The sequence below is a fragment of the Schistocerca americana genome, unplaced genomic scaffold (assembly GCF_021461395.2).
Source record: "Schistocerca americana isolate TAMUIC-IGC-003095 unplaced genomic scaffold, iqSchAmer2.1 HiC_scaffold_137, whole genome shotgun sequence".
Classification (NCBI taxonomy): Eukaryota; Metazoa; Arthropoda; class Insecta; order Orthoptera; family Acrididae; genus Schistocerca; species Schistocerca americana.
The window spans coordinates 427,501-432,500 of record NW_025725449.1 but is presented as its reverse complement, the minus strand read 5'-3'; the positions used below and the strand labels follow the sequence as shown (position 1 = coordinate 432,500).

General features: G+C 62.5%; 1 pseudogene; it reads left to right on the top strand.

Moving 5' to 3' along the window:
* Positions 1-5,000, top strand: part of LOC124566150 — a 9,022-nt pseudogene that overhangs the window by 1,171 nt on the left and 2,851 nt on the right.

The following is a 5,000-nucleotide window of genomic DNA, read 5'->3' as shown; positions in this document are numbered from 1 at the left end:
AGGGGAAACCCTGATGGAGGTCCGTAGCGATTCTGACGTGCAAATCGATCGTCGGAGCTGGGTATAGGGGCGAAAGACTAATCGAACCATCTAGTAGCTGGTTCCCTCCGAAGTTTCCCTCAGGATAGCTGGTGCTCGTACGAGTCTCATCCGGTAAAGCGAATGATTAGAGGCCTTGGGGCCGAAACGACCTCAACCTATTCTCAAACTTTAAATGGGTGAGATCTCCGGCTTGCTTGATATGCTGAAGCCGCGAGCAAACGACTCGGATCGGAGTGCCAAGTGGGCCACTTTTGGTAAGCAGAACTGGCGCTGTGGGATGAACCAAACGCCGAGTTAAGGCGCCCGAATCGACGCTCATGGGAAACCATGAAAGGCGTTGGTTGCTTAAGACAGCAGGACGGTGGCCATGGAAGTCGGAATCCGCTAAGGAGTGTGTAACAACTCACCTGCCGAAGCAACTAGCCCTGAAAATGGATGGCGCTGAAGCGTCGTGCCTATACTCGGCCGTCAGTCTGGCAGTCATGGCCGGTCCTTGCGGCCGGCCGCGAAGCCCTGACGAGTAGGAGGGTCGCGGCGGTGGGCGCAGAAGGGTCTGGGCGTGAGCCTGCCTGGAGCCGCCGTCGGTGCAGATCTTGGTGGTAGTAGCAAATACTCCAGCGAGGCCCTGGAGGGCTGACGCGGAGAAGGGTTTCGTGTGAACAGCCGTTGCACACGAGTCAGTCGATCCTAAGCCCTAGGAGAAATCCGATGTTGATGGGGGCCGTCATAGCATGATGCACTTTGTGCTGGCCCCCGTTGGGCGAAAGGGAATCCGGTTCCTATTCCGGAACCCGGCAGCGGAACCGATACAAGTCGGGCCCCTCTTTTAGAGATGCTCGTCGGGGTAACCCAAAAGGACCCGGAGACGCCGTCGGGAGATCGGGGAAGAGTTTTCTTTTCTGCATGAGCGTTCGAGTTCCCTGGAATCCTCTAGCAGGGAGATAGGGTTTGGAACGCGAAGAGCACCGCAGTTGCGGCGGTGTCCCGATCTTCCCCTCGGACCTTGAAAATCCGGGAGAGGGCCACGTGGAGGTGTCGCGCCGGTTCGTACCCATATCCGCAGCAGGTCTCCAAGGTGAAGAGCCTCTAGTCGATAGAATAATGTAGGTAAGGGAAGTCGGCAAATTGGATCCGTAACTTCGGGATAAGGATTGGCTCTGAGGATCGGGGCGTGTCGGGCTTGGTCGGGAAGTGGGTCAGCGCTAACGTGCCGGGCCTGGGCGAGGTGAGTGCCGTAGGGGTGCCGGTAAGTGCGGGCGTTTAGCGCGGGCGTGGTCTGCTCTCGCCGTTGGTTGGCCTCGTGCTGGCCGGCGGTGCAGGATGCGCGCGCCTGCGCGGCGTTCGCGCCCCGGTGCTTCAACCTGCGTGCAGGATCCGAGCTCGGTCCCGTGCCTTGGCCTCCCACGGATCTTCCTTGCTGCGAGGCCGCGTCCGCCTTAGCGTGCTCCTCCGGGGGCGCGCGGGTGCGCGGATTCTCTTCGGCCGCCATTCAACGATCAACTCAGAACTGGCACGGACTGGGGGAATCCGACTGTCTAATTAAAACAAAGCATTGCGATGGCCCTAGTGGGTGTTGACGCAATGTGATTTCTGCCCAGTGCTCTGAATGTCAACGTGAAGAAATTCAAGCAAGCGCGGGTAAACGGCGGGAGTAACTATGACTCTCTTAAGGTGGCCAAGTGGCGGCGGTGTGGCTGCATCCGGACTTGGCTTTTCGAAGTGCGGTCTTGATGTAGTCGTGCTGCTGCTGCGAGGTGCCTTCCTTGGGTTATGGTTACAGGGAGAGTGATGCGCAATACATGGGCCTAGCCCTCTTAGCCTCTCCTCTCCTGCGGTCTTCTCCCCTTCTCGTGGGCCCGCTGATTTTCGCAGAGTGGAAGACCGCACCAGGGGCTTGGGGGGGTTACCAGCCCCCCCTCGCACTATCCCTTTTTTTAGTTGGGGGCAGTATTCAGAGAAAAAGTGGTGGCCCTTCCGCTGAAGGTGCCACCCCAACTCCCCCAGCACCTAGCCGGCCAACCGGCCGTGCCGAAAATCTTGTAACTTTTGCAGCTGTATACGCCTGTAGTGAGTGCCACCGCAGCTTCACCACCAAGAACGGTCTCGGGGTCCATCGCCGCCGCCAACACCTTGCGGCCGCCAACGCGGAGATCGTCACGGAGAGGCATCGCGCGAGGTGGACGGAGGAAGAAGTCCTGTCGCTCGCCAAGGCGGAGGCCGAACTGTTCCTCGAGAGGGACGCCCGGTTCTTCTTTGTAAATCAAGAGCTCATCAGGATGTTCCCCGACCGAACGCTTGAGGCAATCAAGTGCCGACGGCGGCAAGCTGCCCACAAGCAGCTTGTCCGCCAATTCATGGAGGCGCTTGAGATCGGTCGGGGGGAAGAGCCGGCGTCCCGCCGGGGAGCAGCGAGCCCGCTGCCTGACGCGGGCGAGGCCGCTGCGCCGCCCGTCGACGCAGCCGAGGACTTCGCGGCCGACACCACCGGGCCGCCGCCGGAGGGGCCGACTGACGCCGCCATCTGGGAGCATCTGGCGGGGCTACCCGCTTCCGCCCAGCGTTTCTCTGCCCTGGATCGTGTCATAGGTCTGGGGCGGGGCACGCCGCCCGATGTCATCCTGGGCATGCTCCCGGATGCCCTTGCGTCGGTCGGGTCCAGAGGGGAGAGATCGATCACCAGGACACAGCGGCCGCGCCAACCATCGAAGCGGCCGCCTGCCGCGCCGCCGACGCAGAAGCGCAAGCGGCGCCGCTGGGAGTACGCGAGAACGCAGGATGCCTTCCGACGGTCGCGTGCACGTTGCGTGCGCGGCCTCTTGGATGGCACCCTGCTCCAGCCGCCACCTGCCATCCCTGGTCTGCTGGACTTCTGGGCGGACCTCTTCACCAAGAAGCCCATCTCCACCGCGGGCTTCATTCGTGACCGCCTCCTCCCGCACTCGGAGCCTGTCGCTCCCGAGTGCCTATGGGGGCCGGTCACACATGAGGAGGTCGCCGCCGCGTTGCCGCCCAGGGGATCAGCAGCCGGGCCGGACGGCCTTACCCCAGCGGAGTTGCGGCGCCTGCCGCACGAAGTCCTGGTGAAAGTGATGAATCTCTTCCTTCTGGCCCGCGCCCTTCCGGAACGCCTGCTTCGCGCGCGAACGTCCCTTCTCCCGAAGACGGCTGCACCAACATCCCCCGCTGACTTTCGCCCCATTACGGTCTGCTCGGTGTTGGCGCGGACCTTTCACAAGGTTCTCGCGTCACGCCTGATGCGCGCATGTGCTGTGGACGAACGTCAGCGGGCATTCATCCCTCGGGATGGGATGTTGGAAAATACCTTCATCTTGGACACTGCTCTCACCGACGCAGTTCGCTCCTGCCGCTCTGTCTTTGTGGCATCGATCGACGTATCTAAGGCATTCGATTCGGTAGATCATGCTGCCCTTCGCCCCGTGCTGAAGGCGCATGGCCTGCCGGATTGTTTTGTCGAGTATGTCGAGCGGTGCTACGAGGGCAGCACGACAGTGATAGCGGACGGCGCCGGCGTGGGCGTGTCTGTGCAGCCAGGACGGGGCGTTCGCCAGGGCGATCCCCTCTCCCCCCTCCTGTTCAACTTTGCGGTGGACTACGTTTTAGGCCAACTGCCCTCCCACATCGGAGCTCGGATCCTCGGTCGCAGAGTCAACGCTGCGGCCTTTGCAGATGACGTCTTGCTGTTTGCAGCGACCCCGAGGGGCTTGCAGTCCCTCATCGACGCAGCTACCGCAGCCCTCGCCCACCTGGGGCTGCAGATCAACGCCCGGAAGTGTTTCACCCTCGCCTTAGTCGCGTCAGGGCGCGAGAAGAAGGTGAAGGTGGACAGCAATGTCACCTTCACAGCAGGCAATACCACCATGCCTGCCCTGCGTGTGGGTGAAACCTTCCGGTACCTGGGGCTGCAATTCTCCACGGCGGGTCGCTGTGTCTTCAATCCACGTCGCCACCTGGTGGAGCAGCTTGACGTCATCTCCCGAGCTCCGCTGAAGCCGCAACAGCGCCTCCACGCTCTCACCAACGTACTTCTCCCTGGCCTGTACCACGGGCTGGCCCTCAGCCGCACCCGGGTGGGTGCATTGAAGTCGGCCGACGTCACCATCCGGGCCGCCGTCAGGAGATGGTTCCGCCTTCCGGCGGACACCCCCCTGGGATACTTCCACGCTCCTGTTGCCCAGGGGGGCCTCGGCATTCCATCTTGCCGATGGATGGGTCCGACCCTCCGTCGGTCCCGTCTCCTGGCGCTGAAGAAGATAGGGCCAGCCTGCGACGGTGCAGGCATGGATGAGGTGCAGCGTGAGATCGAGGTGCTGGAGCGCCACCTAATGTGGGAGGGCCACCTCCTCAAATCGTCAACGCAGGTTGGGGAAATGTGGGCGGCGCGCCTACACATCGCCATTGACGGTGCGGCGCTCTCATCTTCTGCCGCCGTCAGTGGCCAACATCAGTGGGTCGCCGACACCAGTCGCCTGCTATCTGGGCGTGAATACATCGACGCCCTCCGCGCCCGCATCAACGCCTTCCCTACGAAGGCACGGCGCAGTCGCGGGCGGGAGGCGGACACCAGATGCCGCGCGGGATGCCAGGCCGTGGAGACCGCCAACCACGTACTTCAGGCTTGCTTTCGGACGCACGGGTCCCGGGTCAAGCGCCATGACGCTGTAGTGCGTTATGTCGCCCGTGGACTCGCGCAGAGGGGCTTCAATGTCTCTGTGGAGCCCCACCTCCGAACACCTGAGGGCATCCGCAAGCCTGACGTGGTGGCGGTCAAAGACGGCATCGCCCGCGTGGTCGACGCCCAGATAGTCGGAGACCACCTCCGGCTCGACTGGTGTCACTCCCAGAAGGCGGCCTACTACGACACGCCGTCCATCCGGCGTGCCATCTCCAACCTGCACCGTGACGTTGAGGAGGTGATTGTGTCCACCGCGACGTTGAAC